This window comes from Schistocerca cancellata, chromosome 6 (genome assembly GCF_023864275.1).
Source record: "Schistocerca cancellata isolate TAMUIC-IGC-003103 chromosome 6, iqSchCanc2.1, whole genome shotgun sequence".
In the NCBI taxonomy this organism is placed as follows: Eukaryota; Metazoa; Arthropoda; class Insecta; order Orthoptera; family Acrididae; genus Schistocerca; species Schistocerca cancellata.
Window position 1 is genome coordinate 4,112,497 of NC_064631.1, and position 19,604 is coordinate 4,132,100.

A 19,604-nucleotide genomic window follows, 5' to 3' on the forward strand; every position below is an offset into this window, starting at 1 on the left:
GCTTCCTTCCGCAACCGCCAGTTCCTCGAGGACGGCGCGGGGAGGCGCGCCCGGCGTCCCAGCAGAGTGACGGCCGAATTGGCGGGCGCACCGCCGCGTGTGTGAGACGCACTGCTGCTCGTTGCACCCCCTGTCATTCGCTGGGCGCGTGCAGCCTTCGACACTAGCGGAGGACGCATCTTGTCCCTGGTGTTCAGCGGAGGGCCTGTGCGGGGTGTGGCAGTGTCGTGCTGGAGGGCCCACTGGTAGCGATGTGGGCTTCCTCGCCTCGCCTCGCCTCACCTCGCCTCACACCAGGTGTCTGCGTAAGTTTGCAGTGCATTCGCACCATTCCTATCCCTGTCCCTGTCCCCGTCCCGACTTGTCCCGACTTTGCTCGACTGCCGCTCGCTGCCGCTCGGGTCGTAGTCCATATGACAGCGCAAGCACGACAAACGTCTGTGGGACGAGACGAGACGAGACGACTAAGGAATAAATTCGTGGTTACAAATCAAATTTGGAACTCTACACTCCTACACAACAATAGGCGGTGACGTATTTCAGAAATCACCTGCCGATTCGTACTGTTTTGTCGTTTTCAAAGTCTTTTTGGCAAACTTGGTTAGCACATTCTCCCTCAAACTGAGTTAATTACTGCATTTTCGTACCATTACAGTAGTTTAAAAGGCTTAAGGAAGCATCTTTGTCACAACAGAAAGGTAGTTTGAAATTTGGGATGGCGACATAACAAAAAAAAAAAAAAAAAACAGGAAGGGAGCCAACAGCACCCGGGTTTCCCAGGCGGTCACCCATCCAAGTACTAGCCGGGCCCGATGATGCTTAACTTCGGTGATCGGACGAGAACCGGTGTATTCATCATGGTATGGCCGTTGGCGCTCATCTAATGTAGGAGCACGGCAGAATTCGCGTTCGGCTTTTCTCCCAACACACAAAATGTTAGTTTTCGGCCGCATTTGACGAAAGCGCTTCCTTCCGCAACCGCCAGTTCCTCGAGGACGGCGCGGGGAGGCGCGCCCGGCGTCCCAGCAGAGTGACGGCCGAATTGGCGGGCGCACCGCCGCGTGTGTGAGACGCACTGCTGCTCGTTGCACCCCCTGTCATTCGCTGGGCGCGTGCAGCCTTCGACACTAGCGGAGGACGCATCTTGTCCCTGGTGTTCAGCGGAGGGCCTGTGCGGGGTGTGGCAGTGTCGTGCTGGACGGCCCACTGGTAGCGATGTGGGCTTCCTCGCCTCGCCTCGCCTCACCTCGCCTCACACCAGGTGTCTGCGTAAGTTTGCAGTGCATTCGCACCATTCCTATCCCTGTCCCTGTCCCCGTCCCGACTTGTCCCGACTTTGCTCGACTGCCGCTCGCTGCCGCTCGGGTCGTAGTCCATATGACAGCGCAAGCACGACAAACGTCTGCGGGACGAGACGAGACGAGACGACTAAGGAATAAATTCGTGGTTACAAATCAAATTTGGAACTCTACACTCCTACACAACAATAGGCGGTGACGTATTTCAGAAATCATCTGCCGATTCGTACTGTTTTGTCGTTTTCAAAGTCTTTTTGGCAAACTTGGTTAGCACATTCTCCCTCAAACTGAGTTAATTACTGCATTTTCGTACCATTACAGTAGTTTAAAAGGCTTAAGGAAGCATCTTTGTCACAACAGAAAGGTAGTTTGAAATTTGGGATGGCGACATAACAAAAAAAAAAAAACAGGAAGGGAGCCAACAGCACCCGGGTTTCCCAGGCGGTCACCCATCCAAGTACTAGCCGGGCCCGATGATGCTTAACTTCGGTGATCGGACGAGAACCGGTGTATTCATCATGGTATGGCCGTTGGCGCTCATCTAATGTAGGAGCACGGCAGAATTCGCGTTCGGCTTTTCTCCCAACACACAAAATGTTAGTTTTCGGCCGCATTTGACGAAAGCGCTTCCTTCCGCAACCGCCAGTTCCTCGAGGACGGCGCGGGGAGGCGCGCCCGGCGTCCCAGCAGAGTGACGGCCGAATTGGCGGGCGCACCGCCGCGTGTGTGAGACGCACTGCTGCTCGTTGCACCCCCTGTCATTCGCTGGGCGCGTGCAGCCTTCGACACTAGCGGAGGACGCATCTTGTCCCTGGTGTTCAGCGGAGGGCCTGTGCGGGGTGTGGCAGTGTCGTGCTGGAGGGCCCACTGGTAGCGATGTGGGCTTCCTCGCCTCGCCTCGCCTCGCCTCGCCTCGCCTCACACCAGGTGTCTGCGTAGTTTGCAGTGCATTCGCACCATTCCTATCCCTGTCCCTGTCCCCGTCCCGACTTGTCCCGACTTTGCTCGACTGCCGCTCGCTGCCGCTCGGGTCGTGGTCCATATGACAGCGCAAGCACGACAAACGTCTGCGGGACGAGACGAGACGAGACGAGACGACTAAGGATTAAGTTCGTGGTTACAAATCAAATTTGGAACTCAACACACCTACACAACAATAGGCGGTGACGTATTTCAGAAATCACCTGCCGATTCGTAGTGTTTTGTCGTTTTCAAAGTCTTCTTGGCAAACTTGGTTAGCACATTCTCCCTCAAACTGAGTTAATTACTGCATTTTCGTTCCATTACAGTAGTTTAAAAGGCTTAAGGAAGCATCTTTGTCACAACAGAAAGGTAGTTTGAAAATTGGGCTGGCGACATAACAAAAAAAAAACAGTAAGGGAGCCAACAGCACCCGGGTTTCCCAGGCGGTCACCCATCCAAGTACTAGCCGGGCCCGATGATGCTTAACTTCGGTGATCGGACGAGAACCGGTGTATTCATCATGGTATGGCCGTTGGCGCTCATCTAATGTAGGAGCACGGCAGAATTCGCGTTCGGCTTTTCTCCCAACACACAAAATGTTAGTTTTCGGCCGCATTTGACGAAAGCGCTTCCTTCCGCAACCGCCAGTTCCTCGAGGACGGCGCGGGGAGGCGCGCCCGGCGTCCCAGCAGAGTGACGGCCGAATTGGCGGGCGCACCGCCGCGTGTGTGAGACGCACTGCTGCTCGTTGCACCCCCTGTCATTCGCTGGGCGCGTGCAGCCTTCGACACTAGCGGAGGACGCATCTTGTCCCTGGTGTTCAGCGGAGGGCCTGTGCGGGGTGTGGCAGTGTCGTGCTGGAGGGCCCACTGGTAGCGATGTGGGCTTCCTCGCCTCGCCTCGCCTCACCTCGCCTCACACCAGGTGTCTGCGTAAGTTTGCAGTGCATTCGCACCATTCCTATCCCTGTCCCTGTCCCCGTCCCGACTTGTCCCGACTTTGCTCGACTGCCGCTCGCTGCCGCTCGGGTCGTAGTCCATATGACAGCGCAAGCACGACAAACGTCTGTGGGACGAGACGAGACGAGACGACTAAGGAATAAATTCGTGGTTACAAATCAAATTTGGAACTCTACACTCCTACACAACAATAGGCGGTGACGTATTTCAGAAATCACCTGCCGATTCGTACTGTTTTGTCGTTTTCAAAGTCTTTTTGGCAAACTTGGTTAGCACATTCTCCCTCAAACTGAGTTAATTACTGCATTTTCGTACCATTACAGTAGTTTAAAAGGCTTAAGGAAGCATCTTTGTCACAACAGAAAGGTAGTTTGAAATTTGGGATGGCGACATAACAAAAAAAAAAAAAAAAAACAGGAAGGGAGCCAACAGCACCCGGGTTTCCCAGGCGGTCACCCATCCAAGTACTAGCCGGGCCCGATGATGCTTAACTTCGGTGATCGGACGAGAACCGGTGTATTCATCATGGTATGGCCGTTGGCGCTCATCTAATGTAGGAGCACGGCAGAATTCGCGTTCGGCTTTTCTCCCAACACACAAAATGTTAGTTTTCGGCCGCATTTGACGAAAGCGCTTCCTTCCGCAACCGCCAGTTCCTCGAGGACGGCGCGGGGAGGCGCGCCCGGCGTCCCAGCAGAGTGACGGCCGAATTGGCGGGCGCACCGCCGCGTGTGTGAGACGCACTGCTGCTCGTTGCACCCCCTGTCATTCGCTGGGCGCGTGCAGCCTTCGACACTAGCGGAGGACGCATCTTGTCCCTGGTGTTCAGCGGAGGGCCTGTGCGGGGTGTGGCAGTGTCGTGCTGGAGGGCCCACTGGTAGCGATGTGGGCTTCCTCGCCTCGCCTCGCCTCGCCTCGCCTCGCCTCACACCAGGTGTCTGCGTAGTTTGCAGTGCATTCGCACCATTCCTATCCCTGTCCCTGTCCCCGTCCCGACTTGTCCCGACTTTGCTCGACTGCCGCTCGCTGCCGCTCGGGTCGTGGTCCATATGACAGCGCAAGCACGACAAACGTCTGCGGGACGAGACGAGACGAGACGAGACGACTAAGGATTAAGTTCGTGGTTACAAATCAAATTTGGAACTCAACACACCTACACAACAATAGGCGGTGACGTATTTCAGAAATCACCTGCCGATTCGTAGTGTTTTGTCGTTTTCAAAGTCTTCTTGGCAAACTTGGTTAGCACATTCTCCCTCAAACTGAGTTAATTACTGCATTTTCGTTCCATTACAGTAGTTTAAAAGGCTTAAGGAAGCATCTTTGTCACAACAGAAAGGTAGTTTGAAAATTGGGCTGGCGACATAACAAAAAAAAAACAGTAAGGGAGCCAACAGCACCCGGGTTTCCCAGGCGGTCACCCATCCAAGTACTAGCCGGGCCCGATGATGCTTAACTTCGGTGATCGGACGAGAACCGGTGTATTCATCATGGTATGGCCGTTGGCGCTCATCTAATGTAGGAGCACGGCAGAATTCGCGTTCGGCTTTTCTCCCAACACACAAAATGTTAGTTTTCGGCCGCATTTGACGAAAGCGCTTCCTTCCGCAACCGCCAGTTCCTCGAGGACGGCGCGGGGAGGCGCGCCCGGCGTCCCAGCAGAGTGACGGCCGAATTGGCGGGCGCACCGCCGCGTGTGTGAGACGCACTGCTGCTCGTTGCACCCCCTGTCATTCGCTGGGCGCGTGCAGCCTTCGACACTAGCGGAGGACGCATCTTGTCCCTGGTGTTCAGCGGAGGGCCTGTGCGGGGTGTGGCAGTGTCGTGCTGGAGGGCCCACTGGTAGCGATGTGGGCTTCCTCGCCTCGCCTCGCCTCACCTCGCCTCACACCAGGTGTCTGCGTAAGTTTGCAGTGCATTCGCACCATTCCTATCCCTGTCCCTGTCCCCGTCCCGACTTGTCCCGACTTTGCTCGACTGCCGCTCGCTGCCGCTCGGGTCGTAGTCCATATGACAGCGCAAGCACGACAAACGTCTGTGGGACGAGACGAGACGAGACGACTAAGGAATAAATTCGTGGTTACAAATCAAATTTGGAACTCTACACTCCTACACAACAATAGGCGGTGACGTATTTCAGAAATCACCTGCCGATTCGTACTGTTTTGTCGTTTTCAAAGTCTTTTTGGCAAACTTGGTTAGCACATTCTCCCTCAAACTGAGTTAATTACTGCATTTTCGTACCATTACAGTAGTTTAAAAGGCTTAAGGAAGCATCTTTGTCACAACAGAAAGGTAGTTTGAAATTTGGGATGGCGACATAACAAAAAAAAAAAAAAAAAAACAGGAAGGGAGCCAACAGCACCCGGGTTTCCCAGGCGGTCACCCATCCAAGTACTAGCCGGGCCCGATGATGCTTAACTTCGGTGATCGGACGAGAACCGGTGTATTCATCATGGTATGGCCGTTGGCGCTCATCTAATGTAGGAGCACGGCAGAATTCGCGTTCGGCTTTTCTCCCAACACACAAAATGTTAGTTTTCGGCCGCATTTGACGAAAGCGCTTCCTTCCGCAACCGCCAGTTCCTCGAGGACGGCGCGGGGAGGCGCGCCCGGCGTCCCAGCAGAGTGACGGCCGAATTGGCGGGCGCACCGCCGCGTGTGTGAGACGCACTGCTGCTCGTTGCACCCCCTGTCATTCGCTGGGCGCGTGCAGCCTTCGACACTAGCGGAGGACGCATCTTGTCCCTGGTGTTCAGCGGAGGGCCTGTGCGGGGTGTGGCAGTGTCGTGCTGGAGGGCCCACTGGTAGCGATGTGGGCTTCCTCGCCTCGCCTCGCCTCGCCTCGCCTCGCCTCACACCAGGTGTCTGCGTAGTTTGCAGTGCATTCGCACCATTCCTATCCCTGTCCCTGTCCCCGTCCCGACTTGTCCCGACTTTGCTCGACTGCCGCTCGCTGCCGCTCGGGTCGTGGTCCATATGACAGCGCAAGCACGACAAACGTCTGCGGGACGAGACGAGACGAGACGAGACGACTAAGGATTAAGTTCGTGGTTACAAATCAAATTTGGAACTCAACACACCTACACAACAATAGGCGGTGACGTATTTCAGAAATCACCTGCCGATTCGTAGTGTTTTGTCGTTTTCAAAGTCTTCTTGGCAAACTTGGTTAGCACATTCTCCCTCAAACTGAGTTAATTACTGCATTTTCGTTCCATTACAGTAGTTTAAAAGGCTTAAGGAAGCATCTTTGTCACAACAGAAAGGTAGTTTGAAAATTGGGCTGGCGACATAACAAAAAAAAAACAGTAAGGGAGCCAACAGCACCCGGGTTTCCCAGGCGGTCACCCATCCAAGTACTAGCCGGGCCCGATGATGCTTAACTTCGGTGATCGGACGAGAACCGGTGTATTCATCATGGTATGGCCGTTGGCGCTCATCTAATGTAGGAGCACGGCAGAATTCGCGTTCGGCTTTTCTCCCAACACACAAAATGTTAGTTTTCGGCCGCATTTGACGAAAGCGCTTCCTTCCGCAACCGCCAGTTCCTCGAGGACGGCGCGGGGAGGCGCGCCCGGCGTCCCAGCAGAGTGACGGCCGAATTGGCGGGCGCACCGCCGCGTGTGTGAGACGCACTGCTGCTCGTTGCACCCCCTGTCATTCGCTGGGCGCGTGCAGCCTTCGACACTAGCGGAGGACGCATCTTGTCCCTGGTGTTCAGCGGAGGGCCTGTGCGGGGTGTGGCAGTGTCGTGCTGGAGGGCCCACTGGTAGCGATGTGGGCTTCCTCGCCTCGCCTCGCCTCACCTCGCCTCACACCAGGTGTCTGCGTAAGTTTGCAGTGCATTCGCACCATTCCTATCCCTGTCCCTGTCCCCGTCCCGACTTGTCCCGACTTTGCTCGACTGCCGCTCGCTGCCGCTCGGGTCGTAGTCCATATGACAGCGCAAGCACGACAAACGTCTGTGGGACGAGACGAGACGAGACGACTAAGGAATAAATTCGTGGTTACAAATCAAATTTGGAACTCTACACTCCTACACAACAATAGGCGGTGACGTATTTCAGAAATCACCTGCCGATTCGTACTGTTTTGTCGTTTTCAAAGTCTTTTTGGCAAACTTGGTTAGCACATTCTCCCTCAAACTGAGTTAATTACTGCATTTTCGTACCATTACAGTAGTTTAAAAGGCTTAAGGAAGCATCTTTGTCACAACAGAAAGGTAGTTTGAAATTTGGGATGGCGACATAACAAAAAAAAAAAAAAAAACAGGAAGGGAGCCAACAGCACCCGGGTTTCCCAGGCGGTCACCCATCCAAGTACTAGCCGGGCCCGATGATGCTTAACTTCGGTGATCGGACGAGAACCGGTGTATTCATCATGGTATGGCCGTTGGCGCTCATCTAATGTAGGAGCACGGCAGAATTCGCGTTCGGCTTTTCTCCCAACACACAAAATGTTAGTTTTCGGCCGCATTTGACGAAAGCGCTTCCTTCCGCAACCGCCAGTTCCTCGAGGACGGCGCGGGGAGGCGCGCCCGGCGTCCCAGCAGAGTGACGGCCGAATTGGCGGGCGCACCGCCGCGTGTGTGAGACGCACTGCTGCTCGTTGCACCCCCTGTCATTCGCTGGGCGCGTGCAGCCTTCGACACTAGCGGAGGACGCATCTTGTCCCTGGTGTTCAGCGGAGGGCCTGTGCGGGGTGTGGCAGTGTCGTGCTGGAGGGCCCACTGGTAGCGATGTGGGCTTCCTCGCCTCGCCTCGCCTCACCTCGCCTCACACCAGGTGTCTGCGTAAGTTTGCAGTGCATTCGCACCATTCCTATCCCTGTCCCTGTCCCCGTCCCGACTTGTCCCGACTTTGCTCGACTGCCGCTCGCTGCCGCTCGGGTCGTAGTCCATATGACAGCGCAAGCACGACAAACGTCTGCGGGACGAGACGAGACGAGACGACTAAGGAATAAATTCGTGGTTACAAATCAAATTTGGAACTCTACACTCCTACACAACAATAGGCGGTGACGTATTTCAGAAATCATCTGCCGATTCGTACTGTTTTGTCGTTTTCAAAGTCTTTTTGGCAAACTTGGTTAGCACATTCTCCCTCAAACTGAGTTAATTACTGCATTTTCGTACCATTACAGTAGTTTAAAAGGCTTAAGGAAGCATCTTTGTCACAACAGAAAGGTAGTTTGAAATTTGGGATGGCGACATAACAAAAAAAAAAAAACAGGAAGGGAGCCAACAGCACCCGGGTTTCCCAGGCGGTCACCCATCCAAGTACTAGCCGGGCCCGATGATGCTTAACTTCGGTGATCGGACGAGAACCGGTGTATTCATCATGGTATGGCCGTTGGCGCTCATCTAATGTAGGAGCACGGCAGAATTCGCGTTCGGCTTTTCTCCCAACACACAAAATGTTAGTTTTCGGCCGCATTTGACGAAAGCGCTTCCTTCCGCAACCGCCAGTTCCTCGAGGACGGCGCGGGGAGGCGCGCCCGGCGTCCCAGCAGAGTGACGGCCGAATTGGCGGGCGCACCGCCGCGTGTGTGAGACGCACTGCTGCTCGTTGCACCCCCTGTCATTCGCTGGGCGCGTGCAGCCTTCGACACTAGCGGAGGACGCATCTTGTCCCTGGTGTTCAGCGGAGGGCCTGTGCGGGGTGTGGCAGTGTCGTGCTGGAGGGCCCACTGGTAGCGATGTGGGCTTCCTCGCCTCGCCTCGCCTCGCCTCGCCTCGCCTCACACCAGGTGTCTGCGTAGTTTGCAGTGCATTCGCACCATTCCTATCCCTGTCCCTGTCCCCGTCCCGACTTGTCCCGACTTTGCTCGACTGCCGCTCGCTGCCGCTCGGGTCGTGGTCCATATGACAGCGCAAGCACGACAAACGTCTGCGGGACGAGACGAGACGAGACGAGACGACTAAGGATTAAGTTCGTGGTTACAAATCAAATTTGGAACTCAACACACCTACACAACAATAGGCGGTGACGTATTTCAGAAATCACCTGCCGATTCGTAGTGTTTTGTCGTTTTCAAAGTCTTCTTGGCAAACTTGGTTAGCACATTCTCCCTCAAACTGAGTTAATTACTGCATTTTCGTTCCATTACAGTAGTTTAAAAGGCTTAAGGAAGCATCTTTGTCACAACAGAAAGGTAGTTTGAAAATTGGGCTGGCGACATAACAAAAAAAAAACAGTAAGGGAGCCAACAGCACCCGGGTTTCCCAGGCGGTCACCCATCCAAGTACTAGCCGGGCCCGATGATGCTTAACTTCGGTGATCGGACGAGAACCGGTGTATTCATCATGGTATGGCCGTTGGCGCTCATCTAATGTAGGAGCACGGCAGAATTCGCGTTCGGCTTTTCTCCCAACACACAAAATGTTAGTTTTCGGCCGCATTTGACGAAAGCGCTTCCTTCCGCAACCGCCAGTTCCTCGAGGACGGCGCGGGGAGGCGCGCCCGGCGTCCCAGCAGAGTGACGGCCGAATTGGCGGGCGCACCGCCGCGTGTGTGAGACGCACTGCTGCTCGTTGCACCCCCTGTCATTCGCTGGGCGCGTGCAGCCTTCGACACTAGCGGAGGACGCATCTTGTCCCTGGTGTTCAGCGGAGGGCCTGTGCGGGGTGTGGCAGTGTCGTGCTGGAGGGCCCACTGGTAGCGATGTGGGCTTCCTCGCCTCGCCTCGCCTCACCTCGCCTCACACCAGGTGTCTGCGTAAGTTTGCAGTGCATTCGCACCATTCCTATCCCTGTCCCTGTCCCCGTCCCGACTTGTCCCGACTTTGCTCGACTGCCGCTCGCTGCCGCTCGGGTCGTAGTCCATATGACAGCGCAAGCACGACAAACGTCTGTGGGACGAGACGAGACGAGACGACTAAGGAATAAATTCGTGGTTACAAATCAAATTTGGAACTCTACACTCCTACACAACAATAGGCGGTGACGTATTTCAGAAATCACCTGCCGATTCGTACTGTTTTGTCGTTTTCAAAGTCTTTTTGGCAAACTTGGTTAGCACATTCTCCCTCAAACTGAGTTAATTACTGCATTTTCGTACCATTACAGTAGTTTAAAAGGCTTAAGGAAGCATCTTTGTCACAACAGAAAGGTAGTTTGAAATTTGGGATGGCGACATAACAAAAAAAAAAAAAAAACAGGAAGGGAGCCAACAGCACCCGGGTTTCCCAGGCGGTCACCCATCCAAGTACTAGCCGGGCCCGATGATGCTTAACTTCGGTGATCGGACGAGAACCGGTGTATTCATCATGGTATGGCCGTTGGCGCTCATCTAATGTAGGAGCACGGCAGAATTCGCGTTCGGCTTTTCTCCCAACACACAAAATGTTAGTTTTCGGCCGCATTTGACGAAAGCGCTTCCTTCCGCAACCGCCAGTTCCTCGAGGACGGCGCGGGGAGGCGCGCCCGGCGTCCCAGCAGAGTGACGGCCGAATTGGCGGGCGCACCGCCGCGTGTGTGAGACGCACTGCTGCTCGTTGCACCCCCTGTCATTCGCTGGGCGCGTGCAGCCTTCGACACTAGCGGAGGACGCATCTTGTCCCTGGTGTTCAGCGGAGGGCCTGTGCGGGGTGTGGCAGTGTCGTGCTGGAGGGCCCACTGGTAGCGATGTGGGCTTCCTCGCCTCGCCTCGCCTCGCCTCGCCTCGCCTCACACCAGGTGTCTGCGTAGTTTGCAGTGCATTCGCACCATTCCTATCCCTGTCCCTGACCCCGTCCCGACTTGTCCCGACTTTGCTCGACTGCCGCTCGCTGCCGCTCGGGTCGTGGTCCATATGACAGCGCAAGCACGACAAACGTCTGCGGGACGAGACGAGACGAGACGAGACGACTAAGGATTAAGTTCGTGGTTACAAATCAAATTTGGAACTCAACACACCTACACAACAATAGGCGGTGACGTATTTCAGAAATCACCTGCCGATTCGTAGTGTTTTGTCGTTTTCAAAGTCTTCTTGGCAAACTTGGTTAGCACATTCTCCCTCAAACTGAGTTAATTACTGCATTTTCGTTCCATTACAGTAGTTTAAAAGGCTTAAGGAAGCATCTTTGTCACAACAGAAAGGTAGTTTGAAAATTGGGCTGGCGACATAACAAAAAAAAAACAGTAAGGGAGCCAACAGCACCCGGGTTTCCCAGGCGGTCACCCATCCAAGTACTAGCCGGGCCCGATGATGCTTAACTTCGGTGATCGGACGAGAACCGGTGTATTCATCATGTTATGGCCGTTGGCGATCATCTAATGTAGGAGCACGGCAGAATTCGCGTTCGGCTTTTCTCCCAACACACAAAATGTTAGTTTTCGGCCGCATTTGACGAAAGCGCTTCCTTCCGCAACCGCCAGTTCCTCGAGGACGGCGCGGGGAGGCGCGCCCGGCGTCCCAGCAGAGTGACGGCCGAATTGGCGGGCGCACCGCCGCGTGTGTGAGACGCACTGCTGCTCGTTGCACCCCCTGTCATTCGCTGGGCGCGTGCAGCCTTCGACACTAGCGGAGGACGCATCTTGTCCCTGGTGTTCAGCGGAGGGCCTGTGCGGGGTGTGGCAGTGTCGTGCTGGAGGGCCCACTGGTAGCGATGTGGGCTTCCTCGCCTCGCCTCGCCTCACCTCGCCTCACACCAGGTGTCTGCGTAAGTTTGCAGTGCATTCGCACCATTCCTATCCCTGTCCCTGTCCCCGTCCCGACTTGTCCCGACTTTGCTCGACTGCCGCTCGCTGCCGCTCGGGTCGTAGTCCATATGACAGCGCAAGCACGACAAACGTCTGCGGGACGAGACGAGACGAGACGACTAAGGAATAAATTCGTGGTTACAAATCAAATTTGGAACTCTACACTCCTACACAACAATAGGCGGTGACGTATTTCAGAAATCACCTGCCGATTCGTACTGTTTTGTCGTTTTCAAAGTCTTTTTGGCAAACTTGGTTAGCACATTCTCCCTCAAACTGAGTTAATTACTGCATTTTCGTACCATTACAGTAGTTTAAAAGGCTTAAGGAAGCATCTTTGTCACAACAGAAAGGTAGTTTGAAATTTGGGATGGCGACATAACAAAAAAAAAAAAAAAAAAAACAGGAAGGGAGCCAACAGCACCCGGGTTTCCCAGGCGGTCACCCATCCAAGTACTAGCCGGGCCCGATGATGCTTAACTTCGGTGATCGGACGAGAACCGGTGTATTCATCATGGTATGGCCGTTGGCGCTCATCTAATGTAGGAGCACGGCAGAATTCGCGTTCGGCTTTTCTCCCAACACACAAAATGTTAGTTTTCGGCCGCATTTGACGAAAGCGCTTCCTTCCGCAACCGCCAGTTCCTCGAGGACGGCGCGGGGAGGCGCGCCCGGCGTCCCAGCAGAGTGACGGCCGAATTGGCGGGCGCACCGCCGCGTGTGTGAGACGCACTGCTGCTCGTTGCACCCCCTGTCATTCGCTGGGCGCGTGCAGCCTTCGACACTAGCGGAGGACGCATCTTGTCCCTGGTGTTCAGCGGAGGGCCTGTGCGGGGTGTGGCAGTGTCGTGCTGGAGGGCCCACTGGTAGCGATGTGGGCTTCCTCGCCTCGCCTCGCCTCGCCTCGCCTCGCCTCACACCAGGTGTCTGCGTAGTTTGCAGTGCATTCGCACCATTCCTATCCCTGTCCCTGTCCCCGTCCCGACTTGTCCCGACTTTGCTCGACTGCCGCTCGCTGCCGCTCGGGTCGTGGTCCATATGACAGCGCAAGCACGACAAACGTCTGCGGGACGAGACGAGACGAGACGAGACGACTAAGGAATAAGTTCGTGGTTACAAATCAAATTTGGAACTCAACACACCTACACAACAATAGGCGGTGACGTATTTCAGAAATCACCTGCCGATTCGTAGTGTTTTGTCGTTTTCAAAGTCTTCTTGGCAAACTTGGTTAGCACATTCTCCCTCAAACTGAGTTAATTACTGCATTTTCGTTCCATTACAGTAGTTTAAAAGGCTTAAGGAAGCATCTTTGTCACAACAGAAAGGTAGTTTGAAAATTGGGCTGGCGACATAACAAAAAAAAAACAGTAAGGGAGCCAACAGCACCCGGGTTTCCCAGGCGGTCACCCATCCAAGTACTAGCCGGGCCCGATGATGCTTAACTTCGGTGATCGGACGAGAACCGGTGTATTCATCATGGTATGGCCGTTGGCGCTCATCTAATGTAGGAGCACGGCAGAATTCGCGTTCGGCTTTTCTCCCAACACACAAAATGTTAGTTTTCGGCCGCATTTGACGAAAGCGCTTCCTTCCGCAACCGCCAGTTCCTCGAGGACGGCGCGGGGAGGCGCGCCCGGCGTCCCAGCAGAGTGACGGCCGAATTGGCGGGCGCACCGCCGCGTGTGTGAGACGCACTGCTGCTCGTTGCACCCCCTGTCATTCGCTGGGCGCGTGCAGCCTTCGACACTAGCGGAGGACGCATCTTGTCCCTGGTGTTCAGCGGAGGGCCTGTGCGGGGTGTGGCAGTGTCGTGCTGGAGGGCCCACTGGTAGCGATGTGGGCTTCCTCGCCTCGCCTCGCCTCACCTCGCCTCACACCAGGTGTCTGCGTAAGTTTGCAGTGCATTCGCACCATTCCTATCCCTGTCCCTGTCCCCGTCCCGACTTGTCCCGACTTTGCTCGACTGCCGCTCGCTGCCGCTCGGGTCGTAGTCCATATGACAGCGCAAGCACGACAAACGTCTGCGGGACGAGACGAGACGAGACGACTAAGGAATAAATTCGTGGTTACAAATCAAATTTGGAACTCTACACTCCTACACAACAATAGGCGGTGACGTATTTCAGAAATCACCTGCCGATTCGTACTGTTTTGTCGTTTTCAAAGTCTTTTTGGCAAACTTGGTTAGCACATTCTCCCTCAAACTGAGTTAATTACTGCATTTTCGTACCATTACAGTAGTTTAAAAGGCTTAAGGAAGCATCTTTGTCACAACAGAAAGGTAGTTTGAAATTTGGGATGGCGACATAACAAAAAAAAAAAAAAAACAGGAAGGGAGCCAACAGCACCCGGGTTTCCCAGGCGGTCACCCATCCGAGTACTAGCCGGGCCCGATGATGCTTAACTTCGGTGATCGGACGAGAACCGGTGTATTCATCATGGTATGGCCGTTGGCGCTCATCTAATGTAGGAGCACGGCAGAATTCGCGTTCGGCTTTTCTCCCAACACACAAAATGTTAGTTTTCGGCCGCATTTGACGAAAGCGCTTCCTTCCGCAACCGCCAGTTCCTCGAGGACGGCGCGGGGAGGCGCGCCCGGCGTCCCAGCAGAGTGACGGCCGAATTGGCGGGCGCACCGCCGCGTGTGTGAGACGCACTGCTGCTCGTTGCACCCCCTGTCATTCGCTGGGCGCGTGCAGCCTTCGACACTAGCGGAGGACGCATCTTGTCCCTGGTGTTCAGCGGAGGGCCTGTGCGGGGTGTGGCAGTGTCGTGCTGGAGGGCCCACTGGTAGCGATGTGGGCTTCCTCGCCTCGCCTCGCCTCGCCTCGCCACACACCAGGTGTCTGCGTAAGTTTGCAGTGCATTCGCACCATTCCTATCCCTGTCCCTGTCCCCGTCCCGACTTGTCCCGACTTTGCTCGACTGCCGCTCGCTGCCGCTCGGGTCGTAGTCCATATGACAGCGCAAGCACGACAAACGTCTGCGGGACGAGACGAGACGAGACGACTAAGGAATAAATTCGTGGTTACAAATCAAATTTGGAACTCTACACTCCTACACAACAATAGGCGGTGACGTATTTCAGAAATCACCTGCCGATTCGTAGTGTTTTGTCGTTTTCAAAGTCTTCTTGGCAAACTTGGTTAGCACATTCTCCCTCAAACTGAGTTAATTACTGCATTTTCGTTCCATTACAGTAGTTTAAAAGGCTTAAGGAAGCATCTTTGTCACAACAGAAAGGTAGTTTGAAAATTGGGCTGGCGACATAACAAAAAAAAAACAGTAAGGGAGCCAACAGCACCCGGGTTTCCCAGGCGGTCACCCATCCAAGTACTAGACGGGCCCGATGATGCTTAACTTCGGTGATCGGACGAGAACCGGTGTATTCATCATGGTATGGCCGTTGGCGCTCATCTAATGTAGGAGCACGGCAGAATTCGCGTTCGGCTTTTCTCCCAACACACAAAATGTTAGTTTTCGGCCGCATTTGACGAAAGCGCTTCCTTCCGCAACCGCCAGTTCCTCGAGGACGGCGCGGGGAGGCGCGCCCGGCGTCCCAGCAGAGTGACGGCCGAATTGGCGGGCGCACCGCCGCGTGTGTGAGACGCACTGCTGCTCGTTGCACCCCCTGTCATTCGCTGGGCGCGTGCAGCCTTCGACACTAGCGAAGGACGCATCTTGTCCCTGGTGTTCAGCGGAGGGCCTGTGCGGGGTGTGGCAGTGTCGTGCTGGAGGGCCCACTGGTAGCGATGTGGGCTTCCTCGCCTCGCCTCGCCTCGCCTCGCCTCGCCTCGCCTCACACCAGGTGTCTGCGTAGTTTGCAGTGCATTCGCACCATTCCTATCCCTGTCCCTGTCCCCGTCCCGACTTGTCCCGACTTTGCTCGACTGCCGCTCGCTGCCGCTCGGGTCGTGGTCCATATGACAGCGCAAGCACGACAAACGTCTGCGGGACGAGACGAGACGAGACGAGACGACTAAGGAATAAGTTCGTGGTTACAAATCAAATTTGGAACTCAACACACCTACACAACAATAGGCGGTGACGTATTTCAGAAATCACCTGCCGATTCGTAGTGTTTTGTCGTTTTCAAAGTCTTCTTGGCAAACTTGGTTAGCACATTCTCCCTCAAACTGAGTTAATTACTGCATTTTCGTTCCATTACAGTAGTTTAAAAGGCTTAAGGAAGCATCTTTGTCACAACAGAAAGGTAGTTTGAAAATTGGGCTGGCGACATAACAAAAAAAAAAACAGTAAGGGAGCCAACAGCACCCGGGTTTCCCAGGCGGTCACCCATCCAAGTACTAGCCGGGCCCGATGATGCTTAACTTCGGTGATCGGACGAGAACCGGTGTATTCATCATGGTATGGCCGTTGGCGCTCATCTAATGTAGGAGCACGGCAGAATTCGCGTTCGGCTTTTCTCCCAACACACAAAATGTTAGTTTTCGGCCGCATTTGACGAAAGCGCTTCCTTCCGCAACCGCCAGTTCCTCGAGGACGGCGCGGGGAGGCGCGCCCGGCGTCCCAGCAGAGTGACGGCCGAATTGGCGGGCGCACCGCCGCGTGTGTGAGACGCACTGCTGCTCGTTGTACCCCCTGTCATTCGCTGGGTGCGTGCAGCCTTCGACACTAGCGGAGGACGCATCTTGTCCCTGGTGTTCAGCGGAGGGCCTGTGCGGGGTGTGGCAGTGTCGTGCTGGAGGGCCCACTGGTAGCGATGTGGGCTTCCTCGCCTCGCCTCGCCTCACCTCGCCTCACACCAGGTGTCTGCGTAAGTTTGCAGTGCATTCGCACCATTCCTATCCCTGTCCCTGTCCCCGTCCCGACTTGTCCCGACTTTGCTCGACTGCCGCTCGCTGCCGCTCGGGTCGTAGTCCATATGACAACGCAAGCACGACAAACGTCTGCGGGACGAGACGAGACGAGACGACTAAGGAATAAATTCGTGGTTACAAATCAAATTTGGAACTCTACACTCCTACACAACAATAGGCGGTGACGTATTTCAGAAATCACCTGCCGATTCGTACTGTTTTGTCGTTTTCAAAGTCTTTTTGGCAAACTTGGTTAGCACATTCTCCCTCAAACTGAGTTAATTACTGCATTTTCGTACCATTACAGTAGTTTAAAAGGCTTAAGGAAGCATCTTTGTCACAACAGAAAGGTAGTTTGAAATTTGGGATGGCGACATAACAAAAAAAAAAAAAAACAGGAAGGGAGCCAACAGCACCCGGGTTTCCCAGGCGGTCACCCATCCAAGTACTAGCCGGGCCCGATGATGCTTAACTTCGGTGATCGGACGAGAACCGGTGTATTCATCATGGTATGGCCGTTGGCGCTCATCTAATGTAGGAGCACGGCAGAATTCGCGTTCGGCTTTTCTCCCAACGCACAAAATGTTAGTTTTCGGCCGCATTTGACGAAAGCGCTTCCTTCCGCAACCGCCAGTTCCTCGAGGACGGCGCGGGGAGGCGCGCCCGGCGTCCCAGCAGAGTGACGGCCGAATTGGCGGGCGCACCGCCGCGTGTGTGAGACGCACTGCTGCTCGTTGCACCCCCTGTCATTCGCTGGGCGCGTGCAGCCTTCGACACTAGCGGAGGACGCATCTTGTCCCTGGTGTTCAGCGGAGGGCCTGTGCGGGGTGTGGCAGTGTCGTGCTGGAGGGCCCACTGGTAGCGATGTGGGCTTCCTCGCCTCGCCTCGCCTCGCCTCGCCACACACCAGGTGTCTGCGTAAGTTTGCAGTGCATTCGCACCATTCCTATCCCTGTCCCTGTCCCCGTCCCGACTTGTCCCGACTTTGCTCGACTGCCGCTCGCTGCCGCTCGGGTCGTAGTCCATATGACAGCGCAAGCACGACAAACGTCTGCGGGACGAGACGAGACGAGACGACTAAGGAATAAATTCGTGGTTACAAATCAAATTTGGAACTCTACACTCCTACACAACAATAGGCGGTGACGTATTTCAGAAATCACCTGCCGATTCGTAGTGTTTTGTCGTTTTCAAAGTCTTCTTGGCAAACTTGGTTAGCACATTCTCCCTCAAACTGAGTTAATTACTGCATTTTCGTTCCATTACAGTAGTTTAAAAGGCTTAAGGAAGCATCTTTGTCACAACAGAAAGGTAGTTTGAAAATTGGGCTGGCGACATAACAAAAAAAAAACAGTAAGGGAGCCAACAGCACCCGGGTTTCCCAGGCGGTCACCCATCCAAGTACTAGACGGGCCCGATGATGCTTAACTTCGGTGATCGGACGAGAACCGGTGTATTCATCATGGTATGGCCGTTGGCGCTCATCTAATGTAGGAGCACGGCAGAATTCGCGTTCGGCTTTTCTCCCAACACACAAAATGTTAGTTTTCGGCCGCATTTGACGAAAGCGCTTCCTTCCGCAACCGCCAGTTCCTCGAGGACGGCGCGGGGAGGCGCGCCCGGCGTCCCAGCAGAGTGACGGCCGAATTGGCGGGCGCACCGCCGCGTGTGTGAGACGCACTGCTGCTCGTTGCACCCCCTGTCATTCGCTGGGCGCGTGCAGCCTTCGACACTAGCGGAGGACGCATCTTGTCCCTGGTGTTCAGCGGAGGGCCTGTGCGGGGTGTGGCAGTGTCGTGCTGGAGGGCCCACTGGTAGCGATGTGGGCTTCCTCGCCTCGCCTCGCCTCGCCTCGCCTCGCCTCACACCAGGTGTCTGCGTAGTTTGCAGTGCATTCGCACCATTCCTATCCCTGTCCCTGTCCCCGTCCCGACTTGTCCCGACTTTGCTCGACTGCCGCTCGCTGCCGCTCGGGTCGTGGTCCATATGACAGCGCAAGCACGACAAACGTCTGCGGGACGAGACGAGACGAGACGAGACGACTAAGGAATAAGTTCGTGGTTACAAATCAAATTTGGAACTCAACACACCTACACAACAATAGGCGGTGACGTATTTCAGAAATCACCTGCCGATTCGTAGTGTTTTGTCGTTTTCAAAGTCTTCTTGGCAAACTTGGTTAGCACATTCTCCCTCAAACTGAGTTAATTACTGCATTTTCGTTCCATTACAGTAGTTTAAAAGGCTTAAGGAAGCATCTTTGTCACAACAGAAAGGTAGTTTGAAATTTGGGATGGCGACATAACAAAAAAAAAAAAAAACAGGAAGGGAGCCAACAGCACCCGGGTTTCCCAGGCGGTCACCCATCCAAGTACTAGCCGGGCCCGATGATGCTTAACTTCGGTGATCGGACGAGAACCGGTGTATTCATCATGGTATGGCCGTTGGCGCTCATCTAATGTAGGAGCACGGCAGAATTCGCGTTCGGCTTTTCTCCCAACACACAAAATGTTAGTTTTCGGCCGCATTTGACGAAAGCGCTTCCTTCCGCAACCGCCAGTTCCTCGAGGACGGCGCGGGGAGGCGCGCCCGGCGTCCCAGCAGAGTGACGGCCGAATTGGCGGGCGCACCGCCGCGTGTGTGAGACGCACTGCTGCTCGTTGCACCCCCTGTCATTCGCTGGGCGCGTGCAGCCTTCGACACTAGCGGAGGACGCATCTTGTCCCTGGTGTTCAGCGGAGGGCCTGTGCGGGGTGTGGCAGTGTCGTGCTGGAGGGCCCACTGGTAGCGATGTGGGCTTCCTCGCCTCGCCTCGCCTCGCCTCGCCTCACACCAGGTGTCTGCGTAAGTTTGCAGTGCATTCGCACCATTCCTA

At 54.9% G+C, this 19,604-nt stretch overlaps 20 non-coding genes across 20 annotated transcripts; all 20 read right to left on the minus strand.

The window, feature by feature from the left end:
• Positions 1 to 755: 755 nt before the first annotated feature.
• LOC126090149 (5S ribosomal RNA) lies at positions 756 to 874 on the minus strand. Its single transcript, XR_007521010.1, has one exon. It is a non-coding gene; the product is annotated as a 5S ribosomal RNA (ribosomal RNA).
• An 840-nt stretch (positions 875 to 1,714) lies between these two features.
• LOC126090150 (5S ribosomal RNA) lies at positions 1,715 to 1,833 on the minus strand. The gene has a single exon (XR_007521011.1). It is a non-coding gene; the product is annotated as a 5S ribosomal RNA (ribosomal RNA).
• An 846-nt stretch (positions 1,834 to 2,679) lies between these two features.
• On the minus strand, positions 2,680 to 2,798 carry LOC126090151 (5S ribosomal RNA). The gene has a single exon (XR_007521012.1). It is a non-coding gene; the product is annotated as a 5S ribosomal RNA (ribosomal RNA).
• Positions 2,799 to 3,643: 845 nt separating this feature from the next.
• On the minus strand, positions 3,644 to 3,762 carry LOC126090153 (5S ribosomal RNA). The gene has a single exon (XR_007521014.1). It is a non-coding gene; the product is annotated as a 5S ribosomal RNA (ribosomal RNA).
• Positions 3,763 to 4,608: 846 nt separating this feature from the next.
• LOC126090154 (5S ribosomal RNA) lies at positions 4,609 to 4,727 on the minus strand. The gene has a single exon (XR_007521015.1). It is a non-coding gene; the product is annotated as a 5S ribosomal RNA (ribosomal RNA).
• Positions 4,728 to 5,573: 846 nt separating this feature from the next.
• LOC126090155 (5S ribosomal RNA) lies at positions 5,574 to 5,692 on the minus strand. The gene has a single exon (XR_007521016.1). It is a non-coding gene; the product is annotated as a 5S ribosomal RNA (ribosomal RNA).
• An 846-nt stretch (positions 5,693 to 6,538) lies between these two features.
• Positions 6,539 to 6,657, minus strand: LOC126090156 (5S ribosomal RNA). Its single transcript, XR_007521017.1, has one exon. It is a non-coding gene; the product is annotated as a 5S ribosomal RNA (ribosomal RNA).
• An 844-nt stretch (positions 6,658 to 7,501) lies between these two features.
• On the minus strand, positions 7,502 to 7,620 carry LOC126090157 (5S ribosomal RNA). Its single transcript, XR_007521018.1, has one exon. It is a non-coding gene; the product is annotated as a 5S ribosomal RNA (ribosomal RNA).
• Positions 7,621 to 8,460: 840 nt separating this feature from the next.
• LOC126090158 (5S ribosomal RNA) lies at positions 8,461 to 8,579 on the minus strand. Its single transcript, XR_007521019.1, has one exon. It is a non-coding gene; the product is annotated as a 5S ribosomal RNA (ribosomal RNA).
• An 846-nt stretch (positions 8,580 to 9,425) lies between these two features.
• LOC126090159 (5S ribosomal RNA) lies at positions 9,426 to 9,544 on the minus strand. Its single transcript, XR_007521020.1, has one exon. It is a non-coding gene; the product is annotated as a 5S ribosomal RNA (ribosomal RNA).
• An 843-nt stretch (positions 9,545 to 10,387) lies between these two features.
• Positions 10,388 to 10,506, minus strand: LOC126090160 (5S ribosomal RNA). The gene has a single exon (XR_007521021.1). It is a non-coding gene; the product is annotated as a 5S ribosomal RNA (ribosomal RNA).
• Positions 10,507 to 11,352: 846 nt separating this feature from the next.
• Positions 11,353 to 11,471, minus strand: LOC126089377 (5S ribosomal RNA). Its single transcript, XR_007520704.1, has one exon. It is a non-coding gene; the product is annotated as a 5S ribosomal RNA (ribosomal RNA).
• An 847-nt stretch (positions 11,472 to 12,318) lies between these two features.
• On the minus strand, positions 12,319 to 12,437 carry LOC126090161 (5S ribosomal RNA). Its single transcript, XR_007521022.1, has one exon. It is a non-coding gene; the product is annotated as a 5S ribosomal RNA (ribosomal RNA).
• Positions 12,438 to 13,283: 846 nt separating this feature from the next.
• Positions 13,284 to 13,402, minus strand: LOC126090162 (5S ribosomal RNA). Its single transcript, XR_007521023.1, has one exon. It is a non-coding gene; the product is annotated as a 5S ribosomal RNA (ribosomal RNA).
• Positions 13,403 to 14,245: 843 nt separating this feature from the next.
• Positions 14,246 to 14,364, minus strand: LOC126088994 (5S ribosomal RNA). Its single transcript, XR_007520340.1, has one exon. It is a non-coding gene; the product is annotated as a 5S ribosomal RNA (ribosomal RNA).
• An 837-nt stretch (positions 14,365 to 15,201) lies between these two features.
• Positions 15,202 to 15,320, minus strand: LOC126089052 (5S ribosomal RNA). The gene has a single exon (XR_007520396.1). It is a non-coding gene; the product is annotated as a 5S ribosomal RNA (ribosomal RNA).
• An 852-nt stretch (positions 15,321 to 16,172) lies between these two features.
• Positions 16,173 to 16,291, minus strand: LOC126090164 (5S ribosomal RNA). Its single transcript, XR_007521025.1, has one exon. It is a non-coding gene; the product is annotated as a 5S ribosomal RNA (ribosomal RNA).
• An 842-nt stretch (positions 16,292 to 17,133) lies between these two features.
• Positions 17,134 to 17,252, minus strand: LOC126090165 (5S ribosomal RNA). The gene has a single exon (XR_007521026.1). It is a non-coding gene; the product is annotated as a 5S ribosomal RNA (ribosomal RNA).
• An 837-nt stretch (positions 17,253 to 18,089) lies between these two features.
• On the minus strand, positions 18,090 to 18,208 carry LOC126089053 (5S ribosomal RNA). Its single transcript, XR_007520397.1, has one exon. It is a non-coding gene; the product is annotated as a 5S ribosomal RNA (ribosomal RNA).
• An 851-nt stretch (positions 18,209 to 19,059) lies between these two features.
• On the minus strand, positions 19,060 to 19,178 carry LOC126090166 (5S ribosomal RNA). Its single transcript, XR_007521027.1, has one exon. It is a non-coding gene; the product is annotated as a 5S ribosomal RNA (ribosomal RNA).
• Positions 19,179 to 19,604: the final 426 nt, after the last annotated feature.